Consider the following 12,600-nt stretch of genomic DNA (forward strand, 5'->3'; position numbering starts at 1 on the left):
GTTCAACTCGCTGACTTGTCATTTGGGTCTGGTTTGATTTGGGTTTGTCTTTTACGTTTGGAATCAGCAGAGGCTGGCAGATGAGAGAAGGCAATGACTTGAACAGAAAGTGAAAATGGCAGAGATGGGGACTGGAAGAGCAGTTTGCAGTCACACTGGGGTTTCACTGAGAATAGAACTATCATATTCTCTGACATAGAGTGTTTCCTGGTATCTAGAATTTAGCCAGAACATGGCCCGGGGCTCTTGGACAGGAGCATTGGCTAGTGAATGCTTTAGAGTGCACCTTGGCTGGGAGTCTGTCTGACAAGGGGAAGGGAATTGAAGGAACATTTCTTGACTTAGTACTACATTTTCAGCATTCTTCAAAGATCCCGATTCCCTCTCCTAATCAGCAATAGTCGCTTTCAGCTCATTTCCTCCTTATTTGCAGTTTTGCCTTTAGTACTGAGGCAGAGCGAACCTTTCTGTTTAATGGAGCATGGTTAATATGCTTCTGTTATATTCTGCCCTAATATTTTGCCTCGATGGCAAAAAAGCAGAGGTGGCATTCAACAACCGATGTTGACGAAGGAAACATCCCTCGGTGTTGTCCTTGACTCGAGGTGTAGTCTGTTGCCATGATACACACCGAGTCTCCATGGACAATGCCACTTGGTTGGTAAGGAATAAGCAAGAGCACAACCTTTACCTGCCCAGGTTTCCTTCAGCAGGAACCTCAGCAGCTCAGGTCTTGCCAGTTGCCGTGCTACTGGTTTCCCTCTTACAGTTTTCTGTGTGGTGTAGAGGGAATCTGACTTAGTCCAGAAGCTCTACCGTGAACTTGGCTTTTAACATCATACAAATTCTTATTCATTTCTGTCCATTGGTTTCTTGAGATTCTGGAATCTGGGATAGAAAGATAGATAGCTCAGCAGTTAAGAACACTGAATGCTTCTTCAGAGGACCCAACACCTATGTGGTGGCTCATCACTGTCTGTTACTCTAGTTCTAAGGGACCCAACAGCTTCATACAGACATATATGCAGGCAAACTACTAATGCACAGACAATAAAAATAAATAAACTTGCCAGGTGATGATGGCACATGTGTTTAGTCCCAGCACGTGGGAAGTAGAGGCAGGTTGATCACTGAGATTGAAGCCAGCCTGGTCCACAGAGGAGTTCCAGGACAGCCAGGGCTGTCCAGAGAAACTCTGTCTCAAAAAAACAAATTAATTACTTGATTAATTTAAAAATATTCTGGAATCTGAATCTGGGTCTTAGTAGCTATTGCTGAACTGGAGACCAACATTGCAGCTCCCAATCCCTACAACTGGAGGCTGGAAGCTGGCCTCAGCCACGGCTAGGCTGTCACGTCTCAGATTCTACAAGCAGCAGTCACTACATATTTTCTTTCTTGCTATGGTGGCTTTAATTTAGGGACACAGTTATCATGCCCCAGGTCATCTGAGTTCCCTAGTCTCCTAGCCTGACTCCTTCTAGGCACAGTTCACAAGGAGGCACACAGCACTGGGCCCACACAGAGCTAGGACCATTTACAGTTAGATTTCTGTTTTAATAACTGAGTATAAATATGAAAGGTTATTAATTCAAATTCCCAAAGAAAGCCATTTTAACTAGGAGCTGCATCTTAAAACCGTAAGGAAATAGTGGGATGTTCCTTAAGACCGTGATCTTGTTTTTCACCCTGGTTTTTCTCACCTAGATGACTTAGACTGTCCCTTAATCCTTTCAGACCAGAGCAGATAGGCTTTCTCATGCTTCCTATATATCAATGCACTAAAGAACTACCTGAGGGTCTGGATAAAATGCAGAATGTACTCCAGCAGGCCTGGGGAGCTGCACGCAATAGAGCCCATGCTACAGTGCCTGTTTTAAGCAGCTAGGGCTTATAGCCATGGTCCTTCTCAAACGCTGTTGGACAAAGGATTCAGCTGTGGCGTCAAATAGAAGTTTGGTCCTTCCTTCAGAAACCCTGAGTCTGTGGACAGATGGGAGAGCTCGGGTACTCTTTGTCAACAAGGCTCTGGAAACAGCGCATACAACTGCCTCCTGCTCCTCCCTTCTCATGTGGTCCCATGTTACTTCTGTGATTGCCAGTGGTGGGCCAGCCCTTCCCTGCCTGGAAAAAAAGTCTTAGGTGGTCGTTTGCAGTCTACATTGTGAGCATTAGGGTGGAAAAAAAGCAAAGACTGCCTGGTACCTGTGGGGCCACTGCACATACTCAAGAGGGGAGCAGTCAAGGCACTCTGCCCCCTCCCTCCTCTTCCATTTTCTGTCTGTCTTTCTACCTCTCTGCCTCCCTTCAAGCTACAATGATTGTTTAATGAACACTGGTTCTTTTTTTCTTTTAATACAAAAACAGACTGATTCTGATGTCGCTATTAATCCCTCTTTCCTGAGAGTCCCCAGCATTGAGTCTCAGCTGTCCGTGATCGTTACCTGTGAGCCACGAGCTGTAATTTGTCTTGGCAGGTTAATTAAAAGTTTAGGCCTTGCTCTAGCAAAGTCATTATGGCCCCAATATACAATTGTAACTCTCGGGTTTGCCTAACACACTCTGGAATATGACCCTCCTTTCGTTACATGCTGAAACACAGATCGAGAATTGAAGAAGACCTGAGACGTCAGCATTCAGCGTATTTATGTCTGCTTATAATTAAGTAACAGGAGGAATAATTGTGTCTAACAAATGGTCGTACTGTATATGTTTTCGCTCCCCCCCCCCATTTAATGCAAACCAGCTGATGGCTCTAAATCAAATAAGTTTATCTTTTGCCTTGGGAAAAAAATATCTAAAAGCACTTTCCAAACTGGATATACAAGTCTTTCCACACAGAGACCTGATGTTGACGTTGTTCTCACTAAACTGGATCTATGCTACAAGCATGCATAAGAATGCACGCACGCATGCATGCACGTATAGGTGTGTACACTCCCACTTAAACCATGCTAGTTTTAGAATAAAATATGACATCTGCTTTCGGGAATAATAAGCTCTCCCTAGCAGAGGGAGATTTAGAATCAGAGGGGTCTGTTTCTCTCTGACCTCCCCAAAGTGGCAGCCTTGCTGACCTCAGGTGTTAATGACATCACAGGGCCCCACTTGCAAGGCAAGGCAGACCCGGCCAGCTGAAGTCGAATCACCTCTCAAGGTTTGCAAAGGATTCTGTACTCATCCTTTAAGACGTACACTAACTCTGGACGGAGGCAACCCTCCCCATCGCAAATGAGAAAGTCGAGGTTTGCGGTGCTGTAAGAAAAGCTAGGTGTGATTTCACCCCAGCCTCTCTGTAACTCTTAGGGTTCCCTTCTTTTTAGCCTTTTGCCTCCTCACCTGGATCAAACCTTTGTTCGAGTTTTTATATTTAATTTGTTTCCCACATATTCCTTGGTTCATTTACTCATCAAGTATCTAAAGTACACCTATCATGTACTTGGAACCATGCTTAACATAACTTACAGCAGCCTGAGACAAGAGGGTGTGTGTGTGTGTGTGTGTGTGTGTGTGTGTGTGAGAGAGAGAGAGAGAGAGAGAGAGAGAGAGAGAGAGAGAGAGAGAGTATAGATGCCAAAGAATGTTGGATGCTGTTCCTCAGACAAGGTCTCCCTGCCCTCAACCTCCATTTAGGTTAGGCTAATTAGCCTCAAACCCCAGCACTGGGGTTATGTATACCACTACACCCAAGATATTTATGCAGGTTCTGGGAGCTGAACTCGGATCCTGGTCCTTGCAAGAGAATCACTTTATTCAGTGATGCATCTCCCCAGCTTGGAAAGAGATGCTTTCCCTTCAACTTAACTTTATAGATGAAGAAACTGAGGTGCCGAGGGCTTAGATGGCTTGCCCAACACAAAAAGCAGAGACAGAAAGGAAACTTGAATTCTAAATTCTCTTGGGTCCCCACCATGCAAGAGTCTTGCTCTTTGTCATGGTGATGTGATTTAATATTTTATCTGTTTGTGTTCTATGAATCATAACTTCTCCCTTGTTAACTTGCCTCCAATTATCAGTAAGAACTTCACATCAATCCAAGAAGTTTCCTTGAGAAGTCATTAAAAAGACTATGGTGAAAAAATAATCATACAGTATCTAAAACTTTAAAAATGAGAAGGCCTTTCCCTGGGTGGCTTGCCTCCCTGAGGCCTGACAGGTTAGCAGTGTGGTATTTTGGGTCTCCAGCTAGCAACTTATCCTTCCCTTTGGGTTCACGCCAAAGCATAAAAGGACAGCTCAACCTGACACCGCAGCGAGCCAAGCCAAGCCAAGCCAGGCTGCCAAATAACAGAAGTGGCCTATGGTGGATTTAGAAACCTACCAGGAGAAACAAGAGCCGCTGTTGGGAAGCACTGGGCTTGGGGGTTTTATAAGGATTGTGCTCTGGTCTCCCTGGCCAATTGAAAGGGCCAGTCTGCTTGCTTATTTTCGGGCAGCCACTGGAAACCAGTCTGTTCTGTGTCCAGGCACTGGAAGTGGTTCAGCTCCTTTCTTTCCTTCCATCTATTCTCTATTATCTAACCTTGCTTTTTGCCCATGGAGAAAGTAGCTAGGGGTTTGGATTGATGGGGATGGTGTTCATATGGTAACTGCCTCTAAGACAAAGAAAGGGAGCACGGAAGGCCATTCCAGGAGGCATGGATCAAAGGGCCAAGAGACAGGAATCAGGAAAGGGTGTGTCCTGCTGAGCGGGTCCCAGAGGCTCTTGGGCTAGAGGAACATTCAATCTGGTCCTTCATGATGTGTGGCTTAGTCATATTTAAAGAAAATAGAGGGCCAGTGGGTTTACTCAGTAGGTAAAGCCTTTGCTGCCAGCCCCTGTGACCTGAATTTGATCCCTGGGTCAAGGAAAAAAGATGCAAAGAGAAAACTGACTCCTACGAGTTGTCCTCTGGTCTCCACATGTTCACTGTGGTGCCCGTGTATGTGCATGAGGAAGCACACACACTGCATAAAACTTACTTGAAAAGATACTCATTCCCGATGAAGGATAGAAAGTAAGTGGCAAACCACCTATTCCACATTGTGAGAATGGCAAGAGCTGGAGGTGGATAGCTAGAAACCTAGGAGCTGGCTGAGAAATTGGCGGCTCTGCGACTAGAGCATGGGCAGAAGTGAGTCGTCCAGGAAAGCCTTGAATGCTACCCCAAGCAGGATGCTAACTCTGCACTGACTGGGCATGGAGATAGGATTTCGCATATGAAGATAAAATGATGAGAACCAGAAGGCTTTCTTCTTTGTCCTGCATCCGAAGCCATTCATTAATACGGTCCAGAGGGGTTTGCTGGGGTTGCAGGCTGTGATCTGGGGTGTGGGACATCAGAGATGACAGAAGGACTGTTGGAGTGGCACTAGCTGTGGGTTCCCTGGATTTCCTCTTGTCCATTGCTCTTTGTTACAGGGAACACAAGGTTCATGCACCTACATTTTTGCCTCTCTGCAGACCATCATAATCAGACCCCTCCATGACTATCCAAAGCTTGCTGGACCATAGTGCTTCTTTCTTCCCCTTGCTCCAATTAGGCACCAGCCTTTGAGCGTGTTCACAAAGATCTGGTGATAAAGTAGTTTGCATGAAAACCAGCTGCTTCACTTCAAAGAAGAAACCAAGGTGATTGAGCACTCGTTCTCAGTCTTTAGCAGGCTGTCTTCGCCACCCCCCTTCCCTGTGAATTCTCTTGTCAAGGAGAAAGTGGGCAGTGAAGAGTCTGGCTCTCTTGATACTGAACTAACCTTCTTGTAAGTGGCGGGATAGCTAATGGAATTGCTCTTTTGGAACAGTGCCCCATGAATTCGCCTCCCCTGATACAGTGATTCAGTCCAAGCTTTGGTAAAAATCATAGATCAAAGGACAGATCAAGTCAGCTTAGTGGAGATCGTGGCCAAACTCTGTTTGGAGGAAGAGCTAGGAGTATCAAAACACTCTGCCAACTGGAAAACCAGCCCCACAGTAGCTTCCCCTGCTCCCCAAAGGTCAGGGCTCCCCTCTGCCCCATTCCTGCTGCTGCTCTGGATATCTTATCACAGAATGTACTGAAACCTCAGAGACAGGAAAGAAAGGGTAATGGAAGGATGTAGCAGAAGGGTCTACCTGTGTGGGAAGGACTTAGACACGTGGCTAGTGTGGGAAGAGCAAGAGCCATACTCAGATGCCCTTTCGGGGACTTTGATGTCTTCATGTGACTCCTACTCCAGATGTTCCAGCAGTTCAGTGGTTATATCCACTGGGGACAAGACTTTGTCTCCCCTGTGCTCTACCAGTCTTGCTCTGGGATTTTGTTTTCATAGTTACTGCCTCATGGGCATAAGTTGGCTCACACACACACACACACACACACACACACACATATCTATATACACCCACACACACAAACATACATATATACACACACATACACATGCACACACTTATACAAGCACACACAAATACACTCACACATACACACACATGTACACACAAACACATATACACACATACATACACATACAAGCATAAACATAAGACACATATACAAACAAACAGACACACACCTACTGAAGTAAGAGGCAAGCCTGAGAATGCCCTGAGCTAAAGCCAGGACTCACTTTCCTTTCCATTGGGGACTAAAAGAAGATGGAAAGAGGAAAAGAAGAAAAGGGGAGGAGGTAAGAAAGCAGGATATCCTCCCCTAAACCACGTAGCTTAACATCCCTGCGGCTAAGGTGTGTTTCCTGAACACTCAGGGCTGAAACAATTTTAGCTTGCTGTGTTGGCTCCAACCAAAAGTAGGGTTCTGTAGGCAGCCAGTGGTGTCTCCCTCAGACTTCATCCTTGCTGTTTGGTTCAGTAAGAACCAGCAACGAGCCCTTGGACTGCATGGGAGACTAACCCAGTGCATAGGTCCAGCCATGAGGCAGCCGTAGGACTTGATCTTGGAAGTAATTGTAGGGCGCTCAGGTGAGACAGCAGCAAAGAGAAGAATGCTGCATTTGTGGCTGGGGAGGAGGGAAAGGGCTCGGCTCAGTTTCTTCCTGCCACCCAGAGAACCAAGCACTGTGTCCATAACCTTGAATATCGGAGGATAGGCAGGAGTCTCAGAGGCAGAATAGCAGAGGCCAGACTGCAAACAGACTGAGACCATATCAGTTTTTCTATTTACCCAGTGGTTTCTGACTGCCTTTATATCATCCGTGACCCAAGCAGGCATTCCATGTCGGTGTACATAAAATAGCCATGTCCCCTTGCGCTGCTGGAATCTGTCTGTATGTTTAAACTTCTCAAGTTTGAAGCTAGTCATGAACTCTACATATCACGTATACTTAAAGACCCATGGCCACAAAAGGTCCGTGTGCACTAGGGTAAGAAGCGAAGGTGCTCCAGAGAGAAGCACGCAGGAGGCCTGAACTAGACTGCAGGGTGGGGAATATAGTAGCAGCTATGACGCGTAGAGCTGGAGGGAAGAGCAATGTAAAGCTTGAGGAACAGGATGGGTGTGTTCCAGGAACTCGGAAGGTCTCCTGGAGTTTGAGCTTCAAAGGGATGCATATATCTGGTATAGCTGGAACAGTAGCCAGGAGCCCATCTGTGAGGGTCTTTCCATGTGGTATGTGAAATTTTTATTTTATTTTTCAACAAATTCTAAGGTAGCAAGAGAAGCGACTGCAGGACTTGAGATCAATCTGGCATACATATTTAAAAATTCAAGTTACAGGCACTTGGAACTCTGGGAAAGATCTTCCCATTACCTAGGCAGGGCTGGGGCTAACCTGAGACAGAAGTGGGGATAAGTGACTAGAATAGACCACGTCTGAGCTGTGGAGATAACTGGCCAGCCTCGAAGGTTAGGATGACATTTTCCACGGGCAGAAGCTAAGACAGGAGGGGAGAAGAGAGGAGAGTCTGTTTCATGAGTGAGCAAACACATGCTGCTGGCAGGGACCCGTGAGCGTCAGAGCTGCGTGGTAGGGACTGGGGAAACGTGCTGAGGGAAGTTGAGCAGAAAGATCCCAGATGCTCTGAGACTCTATCCTCATCACTGAAACTATGTAATGCCAGAATCCCTCCTTGACATTGCATTCCCAATCTTCTTAAGAGAACTGAGGCTTACTTAGTGAAGCCTCTTCACTCAGCCGGGATCATATTATAGCACAATGTCGTGGGGCCAGGGACTGTACCTAGTACATTATACGTTTCAGAACAACTCAGGAGTTAGACTGTCTATTTCCATGCTGTAGATGAAGAACTTGAGGCTCAGTGCTACTGGCCAAGGTCTCGGAGGTAAGTCCTAGCCTGCATGCTCTTACACACCAATGGTTAATGTAGTCAAGTTTCTACCATGGGGACATTTGTGTGTCCTATGCTGTCATAGACCATCATAAAGACAGACGGGGTTTTAAAGATGGCTTCCATCCTCCCAGATACACAGGATGCTGGCTCTCTCTGGTCCTTGAGGTTCATTTTCCTAGCTGAGAAAGCATCCCCTACCTGAGCCTCACCTTGCTGAAAGACGCTCTCGTCCTACTCTACTCACTAATCTGATGAAGTTATCCATGGAAGAGGTCTTTTTTGTTTGTTTGTTTGTTTGTTTGTTTTTTGTTTTTTGTTTTTTGTTTTTTGTTTTTTCCAGTAGTGGTTTGATATTTGCAACCGATGGCTAGGTTTTCTGTTATCTCATTTCTCTGTCAGTTACTAAAAGCTGCTCCTCCTGCCTACAATAGATGCCAGTACATCAGTCGTGAGAGCTGTCAGTACCTTTCCTCTTTCCCTTCATGGTGATACTGACAAAATGTACTGCCTTTTGCCTTGTAACACCTTGTGGGTATATGCTAGCTTCAGGATGAGGGGCTCTGCTGGGACTGGCACTGGCGGTGGTTAGTGAAGGGTTCAGAAATAAATGGGCAGCAGGGCTGTGCCTGGGGGAGGTGCTGTGGCCCAGAGGAAGAGCAAAGGCTTGAATCTCAGCCAGAGCTGAGCTGAATTCTAGCTACCATGTGCAGGAGCCATGGGGTTTTTGTCTAAGAGGTGTGGGGTTTTCTTTTTCATAAGTCTCGTGCTGGCCAAACACTCCTATAAAAGCATACACCAGAGAGTCCCACAATGCTGGGAAAGCATCAATATCTCCTTATTTATTTTCATCTTCATTCATTTGCTGATATCTGCATGGGTAAGTGCTGGAGATTTAGCAGTGAATAAAACAAGCCTTGCCCTCAAAGAACCTACAATCAAGGGGAAAACTGACCCTTTCATGAGTAATTACACTGTAACGAGGTCTGCAGGAACAGAGAGGCCCGTGGGAGTTCTTGTGGGCATAGAAAGGAGGGCTGTCCCCACTGTCAAGGCTGGAGGAGGAGCCGTGAGGAACAAAGGGCCACTGTGAGGAGCTCCGAGTATGCTGGGAAGCACTGTGTAAATATTTTCAGCAACTTGGGGCCAGAGCAGAGGTGGAAACCCAGAGGAAGAGTGTAGTAGTGTTAAGGGGACATGTGCGGAGGGCGTGTCCCAAGACTCCAGTGGTTTTCTGAATCAGCAGATAACAAACTCTGTGTACTTTCTCATATATATATATATATATATATATGTATATATGTATATATATACATACATACATATATATATACACATATATATCTGATAGAGTATTGTATAAATTAGGCAATGGCAATTAATAGCTAGTAACTACTAGAGCACTTACAAAAGTGCGCTGCAATTAAAGTTATTGAAAGTGACCCCTCTGGCACCGTATTTTAATAGATTAATGATGTGATGGATATACAAATTATCTTTGTTTAATCACTGCACAGTATGTGAACAGAAGAAACCATCGGTATCATATTTTGCTATTGTGCATCATGTGTGTGTGTGTGTGTGCGTGTGTGGTGTGTGTGTGTGTGTGTGTGTGTGTGTGTGTGTGAATTCAATGCATCTGTAAAAGCATCTTCTACTGTATACTAACTATCCTCAGTTGAGAATGAGTAACTGATACCATAGAAAATGGCTTTATAAAAGGGAAAGAAAACTGTCACTGGGAAAAGAAAAGGGAGATGAGGATGCTGGCTTGCTGGGGCTGCTGTGACAAAACACACAGGCTGAGGTCTTACATTCATTTCTTGATGATTTGGAAACAAGGAGTCCAAGAATTGGGTGTGTTAGCAGAATTCGTTTCAGCCTTTCTTGATGGCTTGCTTTGACTTCCTGGGGCCCTTCGCCTGCATATGCACCAAGAAGGCAAACTTAATGCTACCTTGTCCTGAGCTTGTAAAGCACCTGTCTGTCAGACTAAGGTCCAACAACAATGCCCTGATTTAACCTTTATTACCTTCTCCTAGGCCCTTCCAGTCCCTATCTCCAAGTAAACCCAGGCATGTTGGGGATATAAACTTGGTAGGGGAATGCAATTCAGTTCATAGCAAGGAAAAACTGAAAGCAGAATAGAAAACAACTGCTTGACAGACTGAGAAACTGACCAGAAAGGGCCATTGCAACACCCTGAAACAGATTGCAAAATAAGGATTCTCCCACAATGCAAAGTGAAGCTCACACTATTGACATGACTAGGTGCATTTTAAATACCCAGTTGTGTGGGGATGCAGCTGGAATCCAGGACCACGTGGTCCTACTGTCTGCACTGCCCTCCTTTACCCCACTTAGGTCTTTGGGTAAGACACCCAGTGTGTCTGGGAGTGAAAAGAAAAATAAGATGAGGATGGTGCATCCAGAGAAGAGCCTAGAAAATGAAGTCAAGGCCAGCTGGGAGGAGCTGTGTAGACCACCTGGGAGGGACTGTGTAGACCAGCTGGGAGGGGCTGTGTAGACCAGCTAGGAGGGGCTGTGTAGACCAGCTGGGAGGGGCTGTGTAGACCAGCTGGGAGGGGCTGTGTAGACCAGCTGGGAGGGGGCTGTGTAGACCAGCTGGGAGGGGGCTGTGTAGACCAGCTGGGAGGGGGCTGTGTAGACCAGCTAGGAAGTTTTATTTTGAAGACAGTAGGGAGTATAAGGTGTTTTTTAGGTCAAACTGTGGCACCCAGTGTGTCCTGTATGGACCTTAGACAGTGGCATATACAGAGATGCTGGGTCCTCAGACTGACGCAGGGAGACCCACTGAAGACTGACTGTGGAGCCAGAAGGCTTGGGAGAGGAGAGCACCTGGCCTGGGCACTGGCTGTACCTTTTCATAAAGGAGAGGATGAATGGTATAGTGTCATAGGCTGTTTTCTTGACCACTTGCATTTTAGCTGTTAAGGAGAAGCACAAAATTTTTTTATCTTCAAGATTGGGTGGATGAGGACTAGAGAGATTATCTCACTTTGTAAAAGACCTGAGTTTCAGATCCAGATCCCACATTAAAAAACAAACAAACAAAAAATCAAAAGTCAGAGTCGGTGGCGTGCACTGATACTCTTAGCACTGAGGAAGCAGAGTCAGCAGGTCCCTGGGGCTGACTGGCCATCCAGCCTAGCCTAAGCCAATGACAGATCCTACCTCATAAAACAAGATGGACGACACTTGAAGAATGACAGCCAGGGTTGTCTTCTGGCTTCCACATGGATGAACACAAATACATGGGGGCAGGGGAGAAGGGGGGAGAGCTGGATGAATGAGTGAGTGAGTGAATGAATGAATGAAATATGCTAGGAGGAAGAGCTATGGAGACGTTATCCGTGTTGGGTTTGAGCTGCTAACAGGCTCTCCGAATGGATGTTAGTGACTGGCAGGCACCAGTATGTAGGTAGATAAAATGACAGCTTGGGGATAGTGCTGAACTCAGTGTGAGTACGAGAGGAGGACAGGGGAGAAGGGAGCAGGGGAGAAAGGGCAGGGGAGAAGAGCTAAGAAGTTAGAACTGGAAGGGGCGGGGTAAAAGCTGGAAGCTCCACACCTAGAGGGCACTGAGGAAGATGTCTGGAGAGCTTAAACTCGGGGAAGTTAGGGAGAACAACTTCAGGAAGCTGCTGGCGTTGGTCAAGGGGGAGGCCTCAGAGGGCACCCTCTGTGGGAGCAACTTCCACCCCTGGTGCAGGCTACAGGCAGAAGCAGGGTCACCATGAGTTCAGGAGGGAATGAGGCAAAATGGAAACAGTTCCTTCTAGACAGAGCGAGCAGGCTGAGAGACAGATAGACGTAACCCGAGGAGGAGGCAGGTTGACTGGAAAGGTTTACAGAAGGTGAGGGGAGCCCTGAGGGTGTTGTCAGTTATAGGAAGGAAGCCAGGAAAGAAAGCTGGAGACCCAGTAAGATGAGCAATTGTGGTGGGGGAGACAAGGGTGAAGGATGAGCGCTGAGAGCAAGGTGTGGTGGGGGAGGCAGCACACGTCAGTGCTGAGGAAAAACTGACCTAAAGTGTACAGGGGGAGGAAGATAGCAGGCTAGTTTGAGTTTATCACTGGGTCACAACACTCTGTAGACACGGATTGCCCTTGAAAGACAGCCACTCAGCTTGCATTCCCTTCTGTGTAAAAACTACTTCAGTTTTGATGCCCATGGACATAGTAATTAGGAAGTGCATGTGAGCGGATGTGTTTGTATGTAGTGTGGCCATGGACGAGATGTGTAACCGGCTCCCAATCTCCTCACCTGAACGCTGCTGATATTAGCGCCCACTGCCTGAGAGGAATGATGAAGAG

At 46.4% G+C, this 12,600-nt stretch overlaps 1 protein-coding gene across 15 annotated transcripts in view; it reads left to right on the top strand.

The window, feature by feature from the left end:
- The window catches only part of Tenm4 (teneurin transmembrane protein 4), a 700,311-nt gene that overhangs the window by 529,529 nt on the left and 158,182 nt on the right, over nt 1–12,600 (top strand).

Source organism: Rattus norvegicus, chromosome 1 (assembly GCF_021556685.1).
Source record: "Rattus norvegicus strain SHRSP/BbbUtx chromosome 1, alternate assembly SHRSP_T2T, whole genome shotgun sequence".
Taxonomy (NCBI): Eukaryota; Metazoa; Chordata; class Mammalia; order Rodentia; family Muridae; genus Rattus; species Rattus norvegicus.